At 31.5% G+C, this 20,630-nt stretch overlaps 1 pseudogene; it reads left to right on the forward strand.

The window, feature by feature from the left end:
- Positions 1 to 556: 556 nt before the first annotated feature.
- On the forward strand, positions 557 to 17,430 carry LOC139505150 (tubulin gamma-1 chain-like; annotated as a pseudogene).
- Positions 17,431 to 20,630: the final 3,200 nt, after the last annotated feature.

The raw sequence follows: 20,630 nt of genomic DNA on the forward strand, positions 1-20,630 counted from the left end.
CCTCTAAATAAAGTGGGATTCTGTCAACGTTTTATTTTGTGTTGAATAACTCTTAATCATGTTTTGGTTAGTGTATTGCTATAACTTTGTTTCATTGACTTGTTCAAATAAAGTGAGATTCTGACTACGTTTTTTTTTTGTGTGTGTTGAATAAATTTTATCATGTTTTGGTTATAATTGTGTATTGCTATATTTTATTGTTTCATTGTTTCAGATCAAAGGGACCAACCAAGCTGTTAAAAACAATTATCTTCTGTGTTTTTCATTTAAAATCTTTAATGTTTTACTCATACCAAGCTAAATACATTCAATTTAAAACAACAATCATGATTTTTCAATTATTCAACTGGAATTTGAATTAAAATTGGGCGCAAACGTGAAGAGTGCGAACAGACCTTGGTTGCGAACGTGTAGGGTGCAAAGTGTATTGGGCTGTGAACGGACCTGATACCCATGTAACTACAGACATGACAGGAGCTTCTTCTTCTCTGGATCTTTACACCCCTTATAGGGTAACCATACTTTTGTATGTAAAATAGTTACCCCACCTAAAAAGATAATGTTGAATACATAATAAATCAAAATGCCAAGAGAAATCAAAACACTACACATGCTACAGTTACTGAGTTAGGACAAAGTAAGTATATGATTACCTATGATCAGTACCTCCAATGACCGAATAACACTTGTAATGACCAAATAACTCTTGAAATTTTAATATTAGCGCACATAATTTTTGGTGACTTTTAAACATTGATTATTAAATAATTATATATTAATACATTTTGTAATATTATTGATGTATTTTATAACTTAAAAATGATTTACAGAAAGGAGATAAGTTTATAAAGATCATTTAAAATTTGGTGAGTACATCCAACATGGCGGCCATTGTGAATTCCGTGGTCACTCTGTTGGATGTACACACTATATTTAAGATCATCTTTATGAACTTACCTGCTTGCTGTAAATCAATTTTAAGTTATAAAATACATCGATAATATATTTATAATTATTTTATAATCAATGTTCAAAAGCTTAAGTCACCAATATGTGCTAATATAAAAATTTCAAGTGTTACATTGTATCATGGTTATTCGGTCACTCTCGTGACCAGTATATGATAGCCATACATTTTGTACATATTTACACGATTAAGGGCTGGTAGTAAGTATTTTCCTCGATATACCACCAACACTCTAAAAGATCACTTATCAGTAATGGAATTCCACTTCTCCCTACTCTCTTCTTTATACTAGGTACATTGACAGAATACCCAATTTCTCAACAAGGTATCATAATAACTTTCATGTATGAAAAACAATTCAAAACATTAAAGTGACATTTGTATATTTCAGTTGGTATGGAATTCTGGAAACAGCTTTGCTCTGAGCATGGAATCAGTCCTGGTAAGCTACGATATAAGTTACTGTTGATGAAAAAGATCTCAAATAAACATGATAAATATAGAACATTATAAATGATAATAATGTCAATGAATGTGATGTTGCATTATTGCCAATCTGACAACTATCCACCAAAAATTAGAGAATTAATATACATGTACATGTACATTTTGTATAAACAACTACAGGTTATCATATGGCCTCAAACACTACAGATTACCGACAATGGTGATTCCCACACCAGTATACATGTTATACATTTGTAGTACAATAGTTATCTATAAAAGATATTTGGCAACAAAATGTGAAACAAAAAAAAGAGAAAAATTGAACATGCATTGTCCTATTGTTTTAAACTCCAGTTTTATTGGTTACATGTACATTTTGTACATGTATGTTGGTAGAATCATATTATTTGCATGCAAAAATATTTTAACACTTTAAAAATTTCCATAATCAAGTGATGAAATTGATTTGAAATATTTTGAAAACTGTAAATGACAAAAATGACAAGTGCTAGCAAAATCACTGGTTCCAGTGATCATAGTGATGAAGCAGCTATTTATTTGGTTTATTCAATATTGTTTAGGTGTAGGATATTAAATGATGATTGTTGAATTGCTTGCTGCATACATGTATCAAATGACATTTTTTTCATATTCAAGATGAGAAACAAAACATTTAATACAATATGTACATGATGTAGCTCCTGTCACTTGTCTGTAAGAAATTTTGCTGAACAACAGACCGATTTTAGATTTAGTACTAGGATTCTTTAGTGTACATGTGCATATATACAGAGAAAATCACTCTAACCATGCTACCTGACCAATAAATTAATTATTTATATAAAAAATAACGATTCTGACCAGATGTTACTTTAGTTTAAAACATTCTGTGCAGCTGAGCAATGAAAGAAGACCAATGTGATCATACTTCTAGACACCCATTATTCTTGTACACATTTTGTTAAATAGTTACTACATTGTATTGTAATGCCGGAAAACATATATATATATATATCTTAATCTGGTTTTTTTCTGTTATAAAATTGCTTGAATTGTTTGAGTTTCAATGTTTCTAAAATAAGAATAAAAAAAGAAGATGTGGTATGCTTGACAATGAGACAAATCTCCACAAAAGACCAAAATGACACAGATGTTAACAACTATAGGTCACTGTAGGGCCTTCAACAATGAGCAAAGCGCATACCGCATAGTCAGCTATATTAAGAAGACCCGAAATGACAATGTAAAACAATTCAGATGAGAAAACTAACGGCCTCATTTATTTTGTATATATGATGTTTTAAAAAAAAATCATATACAATACCAAAAGTATTCAGGAGCTTGATGGTGAATAAATTCCAATTCAATCTTTGTCTGATGGGTGAATTGAAATTTATTTTGCATATTAAAAAAGCAATAATTACATAAAAATTGTTTGGTTTATATCCTTATTTATGAATTCTTCTCTGGAGCTCTGGTCATGGCAGGATACAGATATGAAACAGTGACTGTAGAGAGATTGCGATTTTCTGGTAAATGTTAATGCATTTTTTTCAGAGGGGATACTTGAGGACTTTGCAACAGAGGGCACAGACAGGAAAGATGTATTTTTTTATCAGGTACTTAAGTAATATGATTTCATATTAAAAATAATTTTTTATATTAGTTATTAGATTAAAATAGATGAGCTGCTTCACCAATTAACATAACAATGTATAGCTTATCTTTCATGAAATAAAATAGTTAAATCTATAGGTACCTGTTTAATTTAACCCCTGATCATATAAATGATTTAAAACTCTAGTACATGTCAATATGTCAGATTTTATTTTTCAATGTTAGAATGATCTCCTCTTATGCACCTCCAAAAATTTCTTTAACAAACAATTTTGGGAATTCTCAAGTTTCAGACTTTATCAAAACAAGTTTGTAATATTTTTTCCTGGCTTGTGTTATATTTTCTTTATTTACCGGTAAGTTCAAACTTTTGTCTCATGAATTTTTAAAAGAATTTTACTATGCACATGTGTTTGGCAATTGTGCAAGAATTTTAGAAATTGTTCTCTGGAGGCTTGTAAATGCAGTGTTTACATACATGTAAGAACAGATCTAGACATGTAGAGCAATTTAGTCTAAAGATTAAATCCAGAAGAAAATGAAACATGAATTATTTAAACAAGTAAAAATAAATCTGAAAAACTAAAAGAGATAATGCTACATGTATTTCAGTATAATTGACAAGCTATCTTTTACCTCTGATTACAAATAAGAGATAAAAATAATAATTGATATTATTCATAATTTCATATTTCATGCATGTTACTTGTAAAGAGTTAATGTTATTAAAAGAAAAACTAAATTCATATTAAACTTCAAATTGAAAAAAACAAACTATGCATATGTTTTTTTGTAACTAAATGGCTAGTGTTTATTATAAAACTTATGTAAATATACTTTTTTCTCAAGAAAATTCTATAATCTGTCTAAATTAAGAAGAAGTTTACTACTTTTTAATTGCTTGCTTCCAGCAAACAATTTGCCGATATGATTTCTGTATGCAATGAACTCAGCGCTCCACTCAGCCGTGTGACCTTTCTTGTAAAAATCGTGTGATCACAATACACATGGATCTGTCATTAAAAACTATTATGATGGTATTGTACATACATGTTGATTGTTTACTCAGGTGACAATCGGTAAACTACAGCTTCAAAACATGACAATTAATTAGCTGCCATATTTTTACATCATTCAGACCGAGAGACTTTTTTGACGATTATATGATATGGATACGTAAAAAAAGATTAAATCATGCAAGGAAGACTAAGTTTATGATATAATATGCATGCATTAGTTCAAGAATTGGAGAAATATTATTTGTCACAAGTCACTCTTTTCATATGACTTTTAGGGGAAAAGATGTAGCCTAAGTTTCACATTAATGATGACTTTATCATAATTCATGACTGATAGAAAAGTACAATGTAGAGGGTGTGATTTTATCTAGTTTTTTGCATTAACATCCTACATGTTCAGGTGTCTCCTTGTATCATTTTCAAAAGTCAACATTTGCATGGCTGTTAAAATTGTCAAACTAACTATAGGTTATTCTATTTTGTAGGCTGATGATGAACATTATATTCCCAGAGCAGTTTTATTGGATTTAGAGCCCAGGGTTATCAACTCTATAATGAACTCTCCATATGCTAATTTATATAACCCAGAAAATGTCTACCTCTCAAAGCATGGGGGAGGTGCTGGTAATAACTGGGCTAGTGGATATACACAGGTACAATGCAAACTATTTGTTGTCTTTGAAAACACTTGGGAAAGAAGATTGGGTAAGGTGGAGGTGGATATACAAAGTAAATGTTTGTCTGCTTTTGAAAACAAGGGGAATAACTGGTAACTACTGGCTAAACTGTTACATGAGTACAGTCCAATAAACTTGTGCCTATACAAGCAAGGTAAAAGCACTTGTAAAACCAGATCAAGGGATAAAGACAGGTGCAGACAACATTCTATTTTCTAAAACATAGATCTGATGCTATGCTGATCATATTTAAACAATGAACAACACAACAAATAACCTTTCTTAATTTTTATACCATGTCAAATAATTATGATTGCTTTTTGGTCAAAAATAAGTGAAAAATTACCAAGGCCGCATTTAAAAATCATTAGTCAGTAAGAGGCAGGCACCATAATGATCAAGAAATAATTGACAAACCATAGTTCTAAAAACAATACACAACAAACTACAAAATGATCAGCTGGATGTAAAATTTCAGTTTATAGCTAGGTTACCCAATTAAACCTGAAATTTGGGCTTGATGGTCATCTTAATTATTAGGGCAGTTAATGAAGCTACTTACAATAACTGGCATACAGCCTAAACAATAGTGGTACACATATTATGCCACAGTTATTCTATTTAAGGAATGACTGTAATATTTTTTCTGTTTGTGAAGAAATAACATCAAAAATGTGGTGCACACTGAATAACCTGCATAGCGGGGTTATTTTAAAGTGTGAACCACATTTTTTGTGTTATTTCGAATATTACAGTCATTTCTTATAATTTAATTCTAAATTCCATTTTAACCCAGGGTAAACCATGAACAACATTGATGACGTCACGATCACATGACACATTTATGTCTATAAGCTGATAAACAAAACAATGTCAGCCAATCAGAATATGTGTTACATCCAAAATTAAATTATTAAAAATGGGATATATCCCTATATATATAGTCAAATAGTATATTATAGGGTTATTGCATGAGCTTGTGAGTGTAATTCATTTATTTAACGAGGACTTAAATTCACCAATTTTCATGCAATAACCCTTTTATTGTATAGGAAAGCTTGAAAAAATGTTTAACACATTTTTGGTCACTGATGACATTGATAATTTCAAGCTTTATTTGTACTGGTGTAGTATCATTGTTTGTTTTCAGTTTTTAGTTTCCCTCTGAGGGATATACTACAATACTTTACAATTAAATGCTTTCTATATGTATTATATTACAGGCAGAGAAATTATATGAAGAAATATTTGATATAATAGACAGAGAAGCTGATGGAAGTGACAGTCTGGAGGTAAATACTAAATAAAAAAAACTTCATTACAGCAAAAATATATATACTTTATTATCAATCAGGATTGCCTTAGTAACAACTCAAATACTAAATTACAAAATTAATTTTTATTGGTTAACTATAATAATCACTATTAATATATATTCAAAATAACTACTAGTAAATTCATTTGCTTCACATTTTAAACGTATATCTGTAAGACAACACCATTATTATATATATTCAACAATTGCAAACCTTAGAAAAGTAATTTGCATGTTACATTTGTACATCAAAATTAAATCAGGTAAGACATATCACTAGATTTCAATGGTAGTTCATTAAAATAATATGGTTTTCATTATTGCTACAACAAAAATACACTACCTTGGAATCTTAGTTCATAAAAGAAGTTATTCAAAATACTTTAAAAGTAATTTTTGTTTGAATTGATGCTAGGGAACAGAAGTTGCATTATGAAAAGTTGATCTGTTCCCACTAAAATTTGAAAATAAACCAAATTTAGATTTTTTACTTTTATTTTTAGGGTTTTGTCCTTTGTCATTCAATAGCAGGTGGAACAGGATCAGGAATGGGATCATATTTATTAGAAAGATTAAATGACAGGTTTGCAAATAAAATATACAGTTTCTTTGTGTCAACTTATAACTGTTTCTATGCCACAAAATATCCATGTTTATATACCTAAATGGAGTTATTTTCTTCAGAACGACTGGTCATTCTTTTTCAGAATCAACCCGGACAATACCATGTTTCAATGAAATATGCTCAAAGGCATAAAATAATGACCTGTGTGAGGTCATTATTTCCTTGATAAAAATGCAATCTATAATTTACTTCAAAATTTTATTCGTCTGATAGTTTTTTGTTGCCGATTTGGAAATTTATATTTTAAAGTTCAATTGATGATAGATGTAAAAGAAACCTTCATTGCCTGCATTTTAATTTTAGAAACAAATAACGTGTGAAGTTTTGTTAATTATCGCTACAATAAAGAAACATTATCATATATGTGAGATGCAGTTTAATATAGACTTTCATAAATAAAAAGCCAGATTTAACATATTCGTGTGTTAGATTTTGAAATCTTATTTAGTCACACTGAATAGGTTGGTTGATTTTTGGTTGCTTGCTTAACGTCCAGTGGCAAATATTCCATGCATGTTCAGGACGATAAACGCTGAATAGGAAATCATACTGTGACCTACATGTATTTATATTCGTCTTTGTGTCTTTAAATTTACCTTGGGTTGTCAGGATTGCTCAAAGAAAGACACCCCTCGTGTGTTCTACGACATGAAAAACCTTAAAATATGCATTATCTATAACATAGAGGATTGAAAATAATTCAACAATGAGAAGAGTACTCTATATTTTAACAATTGTATTAATGCTAGATATTTTAGTATTTAGTACACTTTATATGTAATAATGACTCATTTATATTTCGCTTAACCCTCTTATTTTTGTTTTTCTTATAATGTGAATTTATTCTCAACATATATAACTTTTGGACCCTCAATACTGACTTGATACAGGCATACAATATAGTAGGGCCAGCTGAGTAGGGCTAACAAAAAATTGTACCTGCATACAAGCCCTCTTTTCTGTCCAACTACACCATATAATATAAAAGTAAGACAAACATAACTTGTAATTGATTTATTTTTATGCCCCACCTACGATAGTAGAGGGGCATTATGTTTTCTGGTCTGTGCGTCCGTTCGTCCGTCCGTTCGTTCGTTCGTCCGTCTGTCCCGCTTCAGGTTAAAGTTTTGGTCAAGGTAGTTTTTGATGAAGTTGAAGTCCAATTGACTTCAAACTTAGTATACATGTTCCCTATGATATGATCTTTTTAATTTTAATGTCAAATTAGAGGGTTTACCCCAATTTCACGGTCCACTGAACATAGAAAATGATAGTGCGAGTGGGGCATTCGTGTACTGGGGACACATTCTTGTTTTGTATGATTTTTGAATGAGAATAAATGACAGTGAGAAGACATTTAAGTATAATCAGTCAGTTCCATCATAATAAGATGGAAGCAGAAATTAAAACTATGAAGTTCTTTACTGTTCTTGTTTTCAGATTTCCAAAGAAATTAATCCAGACTTATTCAGTTTTTCCAAACTTAGATGAAATCTCAGATGTTGTTGTGCAACCATATAATTCTTTATTGACCCTTAAAAGACTGACACAGAATGCAGATTGTGTTGTAAGTTTTAAATTTAAGTTTTCATGATATTCAGAATAATTAATAGTATGAATAATAATATACCATGTCAGAGTAATTATTAAGAGGTTTTGAATACAGAGAATTCAGAAGAGGTCAGGATATATAAACAGCTCCAAGTTGTTTGAACATTGATTATGAACATGGTGATGTTTCGGCCGTGAATTCAACTGTGATATTAATGACAACTGATTTGTGGACATTAATGTATATTTTATGTATATACATGTATGATAACATATTAAGGTCAATATTTCATCATCTTATAGCAATAAAAAATATTATTTAATGCTTTGATAGATTCCAGATAGTTTTGCAATTCAGTAAAGCATTTTGTTTGTGGACAAATATTTTACATATAAATTAGATGTGTTTAGTTTTGCTCTTAAATCAATATTAAAATTTTAAGAAATGGGAATGGTCTAGGGGGATAGTTTGTAAGTAGTAATCAGCATGAATGACTATAGTTTAGTTAAGTGTTCAGTATCTTTTTAAGTAATGATATGTTAGCTGTGGATACTCACTTAAAATCAACATCAAATTTCTGTATGGATTTAGCTTAATTTTAATTTAATTTGAAAATACAATGAAAGCCTTACCTGTATTGGATAATTATATTTAGCTCTCAACAACATTCAATGATGAGTCTTGAGGTATTGAAAGCATAAACTATACAGTTCTTATCTGTAGACCAGATAAATGTGACCTAAACAAATTCTCAAGATTTAAATATCTACGAATGTTTATGCTTTAGTCCAATCATTTAAATGTTCTTAAACATACTCAAAACAGATAAAGCTTAATACTGAATGTATTATGAATGCAAATGATTGAATTTTACAGGTAGTTTTAGATAATACAGCTTTACACAGAATAGCAGCAGATAGATTACACATTGACACTCCATCATTTGCACAGATTAACCAACTGGTAAGTGTAATATACCATGGAACAACTGATATGTTCACAACACTCCAATCACTGCTTGCAAAAACACTCAAATGTTAATATGATTTACATGATAATTTTAATCATAATAATACAAAATTGCAATATCTTCACAGTTATTAAAGAAGTTACAAAATTAATTTATAGCCATATGATATACTCTCTCTTACTGTGTTACTATAAAAATGTTTGCTTTTTGTTTTGTCATAGGTTATGCTTTTAGTTTTTTACTTAAATGTTTCACATTTTGTCATGTCAGAGCCTTATGAAGATTACTATCTGTTATGGGTTTTGCTCACAATTGAAGGCCTAGTCAGTGACCTATAATTACTTATAAATTAAATCCGGCTAATTATACTCCCGCTTTGAAAAAGGGGTATACTGTTTTACTTCTGTCTGTCCTTCCGTTCGTCCGTCCCATGAATATTTTTCGTCACATTTTTCTCAGGAACCACAATACAAGGATTTCTGAAATTTGGTTTCAGGGTTTATATAAGTCTGCTATACCTTGTGATGCATTTTCGGATTCATCACTCGACAACTTCCTGTTAACCAAACACTTGTATGATTTTACACATGATAACCAAGTTGAAAATTTTGTCACATTTTTCTCAGGAACTACAATACAAGGATTTCTGAAATTTGGTTTCAGGATTTATACAAGTCTACTATACCCTATGATGTGTTTTCAGATTCATCACTCAACAACTTCCTGTTTACCGAAAACTTGCATATTTTTTCACTATTAAAATTATCCACTGTCGGCAGGGATATCATCAGTGAGCAGTAGCTCGCAGTTTCACTTGTTTGAACTCATTTGAATAGTTGTCTTATTTGCAATCATATCACATGTTATAACTATATCTCATACCATTACATGAAGTTGATATATTTTAAATTCTAGGTATCAACAGTAATGTCAACCAGTACAACAACATTACGGTATCCAGGCTACATGAACAATGATTTGATTGGACTGATAGCCTCACTTATACCAACACCCAGGTTACATTACTTAATGACAGGCTACACACCTCTAACAACTGCTGCACAGGTAAGGCACTGATAGCCTCACTTATACCAACACCAAGGTTACATTACTTAATGACAGGCTACACACCTCTAACAACTGCTGCACATGTACTGATAGCCTCACTTATACCAACACCAAGGTTACATTATTTAATGACAGGCTACATACCTCTAACAACTGCTGCACAGGTAAAGCACTGATGGACTCACTTATACCAACACCCAGGTTACATTACTTAATGACAGGCTATACACATCTAACAACTGCTGCACAGGTAAGTCACTGATAGCCTCACTTATACCAACACCAAGGTTACATTATTTAATGACGGACTACACACCTCTAACAACTGCTGCACAGGTAAGTCATGGTAACAAAGGTTTAAATCATTTACATCTATAGATACACAGGTAAGTCAGGTTACACACCTCTAGCAACTGCTGCACAGGTAAGTCACTGATAGCTTCAATTAAACCAACACCAAGGTTACATTACTTAATGACAGCTGGCTACACATCTCTAACAACTGCTGCACAGGTTAGTCATGCAAGCCTCACTTATACCAACACCAAGGTTACATTACTTAATGACAGGCTACACACCTCTAACAACTGCTGCACAGGTTAGTCATGCAAGCCTCACTTATACCAACACCAAGGTTACATTACTTAATGACAGGCTACACACCTCTAACAACTGCTGCACAGGTAAGGCACTGATAGCCTCACTTATACCAACACCAAGGTTACATTACTTAATGATAGGCTACACACCACTAACAACTGCTGCTCGGGTAAGTCATGTTAACAAAGGTTTTAATCATTTACATCTATAGATACACATGTGAGTCAGTCTACACCCCCTAACAACTGCTGCACAGGTAAGGGTAACAAAGGTTACATTACGTAATGACGGGCTACACACCCCTAACAACTGCTGCACCGATAAGGCACTGATAGCCTCACTTATACCAACACCTAGGTTACATTACTTAATGACAGGCTACACACCTCTAACAACTGCTGCACAGGTAAGTCATGGTAACAAAGGTTTTAATCATTTACATCTATAGATACACAGGTGAGTCAGTCTACACCCCGCCCCCCCTAACAACTGCTGCACTGGTAAGGGTAACAAAGGTTTTAATCATTTAATCATACCAGTTAACCTACAGATGTACAGTTGAGTCAGTCAGATGTTTACATCACTTTATCATTATTGTGGTAATATAAAATAAAAGGCTACACATCTACAAAATGAATATTAGAATAAAAAAAGTCAGGACTAAATTGTTTTACTTATACCTAAACCAGTGTTTAAAATTAAAAAAACATATTTTGATATTGTGTTCTCAGTTTCATGTCTTTATTGAATTTCACTTTAATAATACTAATTAAACCCTCGCTTTAAAAAGGGGGGGTATAATGTTTTACCTCTGTCTGTTCATCCTTCCTTCAGTTCATCAATCCCATGAATATTTTTCACTCGACAACTTCCTGTTTACCGACCACTTGTATGATTTTACACATGATAGCCAAGTTAAAAATTTTCGTCACATTTTTCTCAGGAACTACAATACAAGGATTACTGAAATTTGGTTTAAGGGTTTATATAAGTCAGCTATAACGTGTGATGCGTTTTCAGAGTCATCACTCAACAACTTTCTGTTTACCGAACACTTGCATATTTTTACACTATTAATATTATCCACTTGTGGTGGGGATATCATCAGTGAGCTACTGAGTTTAACTTGTTTATTCTTGTTTGATAGATTCATTAGTTATGAATTGCATTATGTTGTAGGTAGCTAGTGTAAGAAAGACAACAGTTTTAGATGTGATGAGAAGATTGCTACAACCTAAAAACATGATGGTATCTACACCTGTACACAGACAAGCTAATCATTGTTATATATCTATATTAAACATTATCCAGGGAGAAGTAGATCCAACACAGGTAATTTCCTCCACCATTTATAAGCTTGCCTGACCAAAATTGAGGTATTTCATTAGATGCCATCATGTGTCTAATTAAACTTTATTGTAGTTCGTCTAATTAATATCTTGAATAGTTCCTTGCATTGATGTATTGAACTGATTTGAGCTTGATTATGATGTTTTGTAGGGTTACATGGAATTTGATACTTTTTTTGCTGTTGTCATTTAGATACAGTCTGAGGTTAGATTTTTATACAACCGCAAAAAAAAATTTGGGATCGTATAATGGTATGATGTCGTTGTTTTCATCGTCTGCGTCTTCGTCCAAAGACACAGTGGTTTCCGGTCAATAAGTTTTAAGTAAAGGTGAATGGATCTATATAATTTTTTTTAAGAAGTTCAATACCACAAAAGGAAGGTTGGGATTGATTTTGGAAATGATGGTCCTAACGGTTTAGGAATTGTGGGCCCAAAGGGGCCCAAAACAAGCATTTATGATTCTTTCTAGTTTCATAACAATAACTTGTGCATAAGTATTTCAATTGCTCTGAAATTGTACCTCAATGTTTAAAACCATAAGTAGAAGGTTCTATTTATTTTAAGGGTTATGGGGCAAACAGTTTAGGAATTAAGGGCCAAAAAGGGGCCAAAAACAAGCATTTTCTGGTTTCCAGACAATAACTTGTGTGTAACTGTATGGATCTCTCTGGCATTCTACCAAAAGATATCAATTACTTTATCAAACATTCATGATATTTTATGAAAATTTGACATAAAAGCTTTTTTATGATTAATCATCTCATGCAAATTATGAAATTAGTTTTTAGCTGGCCTGTCCTGAAGGTCCATGTGAGCTTTTCTCATTACTTGAGCCTATTGTCGTAAATTATGTTTTACATAAATCTTCATTCTTGAGGATTGGAACAAAACCAAGACCTATACATATCTTAGTTGCACCACAATCTTGTCCATAAATAATGCTTGAATTTGTAATAAAAAAAATTAAAAGGGGCAGTTTTTGAGGGAAATTAATGTTTTTGGTCTAGCAAGACATTGAAGTTTCAATCCTACATTTGAGATGCTATGTTCTTGAAGAAAGGAAGTTTGTTACCAATAAAATAGCAACCAAAGTATGTCAGTTGCCATGCTTTGAACTGATAATAACCATTTTGAGACATCTGTTTTTTATGATTTGTTGAGGAGACATACATTATGATAATTTTAGAACATGTGCACAACAAACCCTAAAAAGTAAACAAAAAATATGTTTCCATTCAGCATTTTTATTATACTTTAATAGGTACACAAGAGTTTACAAAGAATTCGAGAACGTAAGCTAGCACAGTTTATCCCTTGGGGACCAGCAAGTATACAAGTAGCTTTGTCAAGGAAATCACCCTACATACAGACAGCCAACGAGTCAGTGGATTAATGTTGGCAAATCATACTAGCATTTCATCAGTAAGTATATTAATTATCTACAATTGGCAAATCATACAATATAAAAAAAGTAGTTGATGTTGTATGATTGCCAGTGAGACAATTCTCCACCAGAGACCAAATGACATGGGAGTAAGCAATTTTAGGTCACTACAAGACCTAAACAATCCCATCATTAAGGTCATGTAGACAGCCAATGTTAAGTATAAAATATGTGTCCCTGTTTTGCTTTACATAAAATTTTATTGTTTTTGTGTGGTGGATACCTAAACCAATAAGGCCAAAACATCTAGCAATCCAGAGAAATATGAAAAAATAAGGAAACCATAGATTAAAAAAACTCACAACACTTAAGATTAAATGGTTGTACAAACTCTCTCAAAATGCTCTAAACAGATCAGCATATCTTGTTTAAAATGCCAAATATATCTAAAATAGGATTTTATAATAAGATGTGGTATGAGTGCCAATGAGGTGAATTCTAAAATGAATCATACTGACATCTATTTTATAAACGATAAATGAGAATTTATACTTAATTATTTTTCTTTTTTTTCATACCAATAGTTGTTTGAAAGGACATTAAATCAGTTTGACAAGTTAAGAAAAGAGAAGCCTTCATGGATCAGTTTAAAAAGGAATCAATATTTAAAGACAATTTGGATGAGTTTGATAATTCAAGGGAAGTAATTCAACAGTTAGTAGATGAATATCAAGCAGCAACAAAGCCTGATTACTTAGCATGGGGCACACAACAGGTACGTTTGTATAAATTAAAATAATCTTGTTATACACATTGTTTTTGAAATTCCCTCCTATATCTCTCCCATATCTGAAGTCGTGTTCACACTAAACATTGTGTACTGTAAAATAGTTTCGTGTAATGGTCATTGTTTTCACCTTAAATTTGTTTTCATCTGTAAACCTGTTTTAATTACCTCTACATTAGAATTTTTCACATGAGTAAACTAAACAGAATTATTTGTTTCGGATGGAAAGTTAATAAATAGTCTTGTTACAAATGAATATTTCTAGTCGCCTGTAATAAATATGTTCCTTCTTGAGAACTTGTTTTTAAAATTGGTAAAAACAGCATGATTGTCACTCGTCCTATTTATAGAATAGAAGGAAGATTGAATATTGACCTTGCTTAGTTTGAAGAGGACTGTTGTAGTTACAAATGATATTCTCATTCATCTGAAATTTTACAAATAGAAAATGAACAGATAAATGTTTTATTTTCCTAGCCTACAAAGAAGTGATAAATGAAACGTAATGTAAATATATCTTTGCCAGCTTTCTTAAGATCTAGCAATATGTATTATAATAAACAGAAGTAAAAAAAAAATTTAGTTTTTTAATTCAAAAAATGAAAAGTTATAGTTGATGTCTATCAAAAGAGCCCTTGCTTTAGAGGAAATGAACTATGTTATTATAATACACATAACTAGATATTGGTACAACTGCTTTGTAAAGGAATACACAAAGTCAATATGCTGCTTTGCACTGTTAGTCCATGTAAACACATTATGCATGCTCAATGTGGATACAAAATCAAACAAATTATTTTTATGAATGAGACATTTTGTTTGTTTGTGGTTTCATGTTTTGTTTCCCTCAGTTTAGATTTATAGTAAACAAGCACTTTCTGTACTTGAATTAGTTTTAATAATTTTTGGACTGCTTCTGATGACATGATACAAGTCAACATGAAATAAAGATGCAGAAACAATTCTTACAGTTCTGCTGTTTCTTTAAGCATTTTTAATCTTATCAGTAAAAATTATCTTGAAAATTAAGATTCTTTCACAAAATTTCTGTAGAATCTATACAGATACCATACATTTATATCTAGTCGAGTTAGAATATGAGTTTTTGTTTTGTTTAAAATTTAAAGGTGATGGTTCAATTTCTTTCAAAACTTCAGAAATTTCGGAATATGTAAAGAGGGACGAAAGATACCAAAGGGTCAGTCAAACTCATAAATCGAAAATAAACTGATAACGCCATGGCTAAAAATGAAAAAGACAAACAGACAAACAATAGCACACATGACACAACATAGAAAACTAAAGAATAACCAACACAAACCCCACCAAAAACTAGGGGTGATCTCAGGTGCTCCGGAAGGTAAGCAGATCCTGCTCCACATGTGGCACCCGTCGTGTTGCTTATGTGATAACAAATCCGGTAAATAGTCATTCATTGGCAATATTACTATAACCTTGAAATACATTGGTTTTAAAGCATCTGGATCTGGTAAATTTCTTCGGGCTATAATAATCTTTTTTTGTGTTTTTTTCTGTCATGTTTATTTGTATTTGCACTGATATGGGTTGGTTCTATGTCTTTTTGTAGGGAAGAACTTTTTTTTTTAATCCTACTTAACAGTTTAAGAGATATGTTCTATAGATAAATTAAGGTTGTATGCCTTCTTTATTGATTTATTTTCTTTTATGCTATCAGGATATTGAAGGCAGGAAAAAAATAAGAAAAATAAAAACTAATTAACACTTTACGAAAGAAACCTAGATGAAAAATTGGAGAAAAAATAAGTTAAATGAAAATCCAGTTGATAAAAGAATGTCATAATATTGATATTTCTCAATTGATTCTCATATAACCCAATGCAAATTTAACAAAATATATATTTTAAAGAATGAGATTTAAGTTTTTGTGATGTAGAATAATTTTCATAAGATTTACTTAATAGAAAATACTACACATTCTTCTTTACTTACTTTATTTTGTTTTTTTAGGCGTCTGGATCAGTGGACAGAATTTGAGGGATGATAAATGAAAAGAATCTCACCTAACCCACCATGAAATGTCTGTGATCTGACTTGTTTTAAGTGCTATTGCCATTTGTCTTACCACAATGTGTTGGACACTGATGGTTTTTAAATGATTTAGAGACACAAATAGCCAATGAAATATTCTTGCAATTAAAGTTTGCTTATCAGCAAGATATTTATAGGGAATAGACAATGAACAATTAATAATGTATGCAAAGAATTCTGATTTAAAAACTGAAGTTATGATTCCTTTTAACTCATCTTTATAGGAATGAGATATAACTTTACCTTTGTTTGTCTGTCTTCCATATTGATCAATTAAAAGATTAGATTGTTTAAATTATTTACAATTGAACAAAGGGATTGCAAAAAGAATCAGCCTATACATATCCTTCCATTCCATGAAACTTCAGCACATTGTTCTTGAAAGGAATGCATTTTCACATTCAATGCTCATTAATTTCTAGTTAACTGAATACTTATAAATTATTACCTATATTGGTCATAATGACTATGTCAGGAATTTTATATTCAGCATTCAAAGATTTTATATCAACCTTCATGTTGTCAATTTTTTTTTCTGTTTTTAATTAAATCAACTGCTCACCAACTTTCTTTGTTCAATTACTAATATCAGAAGTATCATTAATGAGCAATAGTCACACTTTATCTTGTTTATTGTTAATATTATAATTATAATGATGATTCAACAGCAAGGTTTCAATCATAATATATTAAGAACATGTCACAATATTATTTGATAATTAATGTATTATACTGTATGTGAATTTGTCTTAGAATTGTTTGTAAGATGTTTGAAATATTTGATATTTAAAAACAAATCTCTGTTCGATGAGTTATATTTTACATTCATCAGTTTTCTAGTAATATTAGGTTTTTTAAAGCGATGGACAGAATACCTGACCAGACTGTCATCAGGATATCATTGATTATGTAATAATCTGGCTTAAATGCAAGAGAGTATTTTCATCAAAATTGAAAAATACAAGTATTTTCATATTTTATATTTTTGCCTTTATATTTTAAACCCAATACAAGTTGTACAAATTATTGGTTAAATGTTCAGGTTTGAAAAGTTTGACATAAGATATGCATAGGTAATGTGCTTCTAAGAGCTATTGCCATAATGACATACCGTCTGAGTTCATAGTAGCAACTGTGAGTTTTGCCTGACAGTAAATCAGCAGTCTACTAAAATTTTGTCTGCCTGAAAGGTAAAATAGTAGTATGTTCAAGTTGGTGAAAAATGAAAAAAGGATTTTTATTTGTGTAAAGATTTATGTTTTGGAGGGTAGACGACTTGGATGGTTTCTAACTTTTACACATATGCCATATGTTAAAAGGCTTCTTTCTGTCTGTCATATGTACATTGTCCTTTATCTTGTTTTCATATCTTCATTGTCATTTTCATGGACAAACAAATGCCAAATGTTGATTTCTCACTTATTTTAGTATTAAGATAACTATATTTGGTAAATGAGTTCCTTTCAAGGTTAACATGTACCTCAGACAGGGTTCACTTGACCTCCATCTAGATTCATTGATCAATGATCGAAGTTAAAGATGTGATGACGTCTGTTTATAGGAAGTATGTCAATTATATGTGGTGTATGAAATGATTGGACAGTGGACATGTCAATATGGCTGGTTTTTATCTGTCCTTGACCTTCAGGGCCGTAACTACATTGAGGCAAATGAGGCAAATGCCTCATGTAAAAAAAAAAATAAAAAAATAAAACAAAAGGTTGTTTTCATATCAAATTGTTTTCACAGAAAGAGTCTTGAAAGAAGCAAGTTCTCTTCACTCTCTGGTGTATCCCCTTGATGTTTTTCGTTATCCATGTTTCTATTTTCCTTTTAGTTTTCAGAGTTGATGGTCTATTGTTTGTACTTCTGTGTTCCGGGTTTGTCTTTTGTTCGTTTATTGTCCTACTTTATGACTATAGTCTGAGCGTTGATTTTCATTTGTAAAAGTGGTTTTGCAATGTTGCATGTCCACCGATGTCCAGAATTGTGCGAGAAATATATTTTAAGAACATGCGATGCTACTCAGTGGACACAAAATACAATTGTCCTTTCTGCATGGATAATTGAAATTGATATCAAAGAATACAAAACAGTTTGTTTTATTGTAAATAAAACTAGATAGCTGACATGGTTTGAATTAAAGTAAGGTCACATATTTCCCGGTATCAAATAATTTGAAGGAAAAAAAACAAGGTGTTGCCATATATGACCTTTTACATTGAAAGGTTAAACTTGCATTAAGTCGTGTTGAGACCCTTTAATAGACAATAAAGGAGTATGGGGACATAATCTCACACAAAATCAATGCATAGAAAAAATACAAATGATCAATGGTCAAAGTTTGTGTTCCTGCTCTTCATCTTGATAGTTGCCGGATGGTCTTCAACAATACTTTTAAAGAAGCATTAATACCGTAAAAGATCGTAAAACAAGGTGAAGATGGTCCCTAGTGTGGACTTAAGTAGTACTAGTACTTAAAGTATAATACTGCAATGCCACTATATTTAAATCTAGTCATAAAAAAAATCACCAAAGTCTAATCACAATACAAGACAATAACAGACAGACAGATACGGTATTAATAATTATGAGAATTAGGATTTTTGCTTTATCCTACATATCGGTCTTTTAATGTTGTCTCTAATACCTAAAAGTCTTAAATTACAATGAATCTTTGTTTTTGCTTTGGGACCTGATTGTCGAAAAAAATATCTAAAAATTAATTAAGCCGTTTCAATGCAAGAAGAGTCTTGGAAACGCTCAGAATGCACGATTTTGCGTTATTTTTCTCAGAGCTTCTGTTCTGGGGGCCTTAAGCGGCCCCCAGACGCCTCGCCCAAAATTTTTCGCCTCGCTACGCTCGGCGAATATATTTTGCCTCACTATTAAAAGAGGCTAGTTACGGCCCTGACCTTATTTTTATTGTTTATTGGTCAATGTTAAGTCTCTGTAGTTTGGTCCTCTCCAGATACAATAATATATTTATAGATATTATATTTTGCTGACTAGTCAAGCTCACTTTCATTTTTGAGAATACAATAACGTTTAAAAGTTCAGTTAGTCAACATGACAGACATTTGAAGGCGTAGAACAAATTCAGTGAGGTAAGAATAGTATATAACCAAAATTTTTATATTTTACCTGATAGAAGACATAGATGCTTCATACCTTGTATACATATCCATTATGTTGCGAAGTGTCTTGTCTGTGATATATAACCTCAATTTTATAGTTCAGTCACTGCTTAGAAAAACTGTATATGGGATCCTTGAATGTTCCACATGTCATTCCAGACGGGGTTCATGTGACCTTCACCTCAATGCATTGATCAGTTTTCAAGTTTTACTTTCATTGTTAAGTCCCTAGCTCATAACTATAAGCATTAGGTCAACTATATTTGGTTTATGGATTTATTGACAGGTGTACATGCCTTAATCAGGCAGATTTCGATTGATCTTGATCCTATTCTCATTGGTCATTGGTCATGCTTATCTCTTGTGTTATAATTTGTTTCTTTTATGTTCATTGGTTGAAAGTAAACTAACAAAAATACCAAACTCCAAGGGAAACCTAACACAGAAATTTCCATATAAATTGGCAAAACCAAAAGCTCAGACACATGATCCAACGAATGGAAAACAACTGTCATTTTCCTGACTTGATAAAGGCATTTCCTTATGTAGACAATTGTGGATCAAAATGGTTATATACCAAGCAAAACATCTCACTTGTATGACAATCGAATAGAATTTCATTATCTTGACAACAATGTGTGAGCAAACCAAACAGACGTAATGGGTATAAACGTTGACGATTGGGGAACAACTACAAAAACTCAAAATTGACCATATCACAATTGCAGGATGTGTAAGTACTGACAAAATTCATAAGTAAATAATCAAAGCGGATAAACAGTAAAGGTTAAAAAATTTACAAGGACAAAAAAAGGGGATAAGTTATCACGTGGAGGTCAGTTTCTCATGTACTCGGAGCATAGTGTCAACTATATTTGGTGTTTCCAAAATTATATGCTGATCATGTCAGTCTTGCAGGTTCGTTTGTCCGTGCCCTAATTTTCCTGGTTCAAAAATATAGCGTTATGTTTTCATGGTTAAGTCAATTTAAGATACTATAGGCAATAGGTTAGTCATATACTGTAATACGGATACTGTATATC

The sequence above is a fragment of the Mytilus edulis genome, unplaced genomic scaffold (assembly GCF_963676685.1).
Source record: "Mytilus edulis unplaced genomic scaffold, xbMytEdul2.2 SCAFFOLD_1818, whole genome shotgun sequence".
Classification (NCBI taxonomy): domain Eukaryota; kingdom Metazoa; phylum Mollusca; class Bivalvia; order Mytilida; family Mytilidae; genus Mytilus; species Mytilus edulis.